Below are 1,412 nucleotides of genomic sequence, written 5' to 3' on the forward strand. Positions count from 1 at the left end.
GTCTCCACCACGCGCCAGTTCGGTGTGGCGACGGGACCCAGCGGCCGGGCGGGTACATCCATTTCGCCGGGCGACCTTCTCGGCCACGCCGGCGGGCGGGCGACGGTCACCGAAACCCCGGATTCCACCCCCCCCCCCCCCACAGTAGCAGGCCATGGCGACGGCAGGGACGGCAGGAATGGCGAGATGGGGCGCCAGTAAGCGCCGGTCAGAGAGGCGCATACTGCGGAACCCGCGCCAGAGACGACCAAACAGACGTGGGCTATGCCAGACTGAAATGGCTGGTTGAATCCAATGGAAAACATGCCATTTCTTCACTGGGGCGACATGGACGACTTTAACCGGACGGGGAAAGGCGGCTTGTTAAATAGTTTGGACAATATGCTTTTGAGCTCATGTGCATTTCTTTAAGAGCAAAGGAGACAGTTATTGGTGATGACGTGATGTGACCTCATATCGTTTCGCACATAGTTCAGGCTGTTGCTGTATCATAGCAATCCGATACAATGCACCTTGTAAATATGGGCTACATAAGTGCAGACCACTTTGATGCGCTAACGTGTGAGGCATGGTTTATGGGATTAGGGCAGCTGCATAGCTAATATTTATAAAAAAGCCCCTAACCGCATGAAATATCAGAAATGTGGACCACTTGAAAAAACCTTCTGCACAAAATTTCCCCGAATTTACGCGATCAGCGTAGCAAGCTCTTGTGTCTGGAACGCAAATATTGCACCAATATGTATTTCTCCCGATGACTGACATTCGTCTCTACATGTGATATCAAAATGTCACAAAAGCTTGTTTTCTTTATGTTTGTGAGTACACCTAAAGTACACCTAAATGACACAATTGTACTAGCTGCGAAGAAGCGCGCAGGGAATTTTGCACATGTTTTCATTACATGTCCCGCACATGTTCAGCTCAGCATAGGTGAACATTATCATTCGTAGCAGGCTTTGGCATCGCGGCACATTAACATTATTCGCGTCATACATGCCTTGCACTCAAACACTTTTCCCTGCTCACATTCTGGCGACAATGAACAAGGCGTGCCGGCCGATTATCGGCATCATTATCGGTCTTTCCCACAACGTGTGTAACCGCACTTGCAAGCCACGCTCACGCCTTCCAACGAAGTCAGTCACGCAGTGCGGTACACCGCCGTTCCTCACAGCATGTGTCATCTCTTCACGCAACACAAGTCACAATGGATCCGTGACCGTTGTCATCCTTCAGATCACAGTTAATCGTGGGGCGTACGTGGAGCGCACCGTCACTCGTCGCTATGTGCATGTAAGTAAGTACGATATATGTGTAAATGTAACTAGACCTCATATATGTAGATAGCTAAATTGCATGTATACAGATCGCCGCTACATGTAGTTGGGGATTCGCGCGTATCTCGACCG

This window comes from Pollicipes pollicipes, unplaced genomic scaffold (assembly GCF_011947565.3).
Source record: "Pollicipes pollicipes isolate AB1234 unplaced genomic scaffold, Ppol_2.1 Scaffold_4881;HRSCAF=5763_pilon_pilon_pilon, whole genome shotgun sequence".
Lineage (NCBI taxonomy): Eukaryota > Metazoa > Arthropoda > Thecostraca > Pollicipedomorpha > Pollicipedidae > Pollicipes > Pollicipes pollicipes.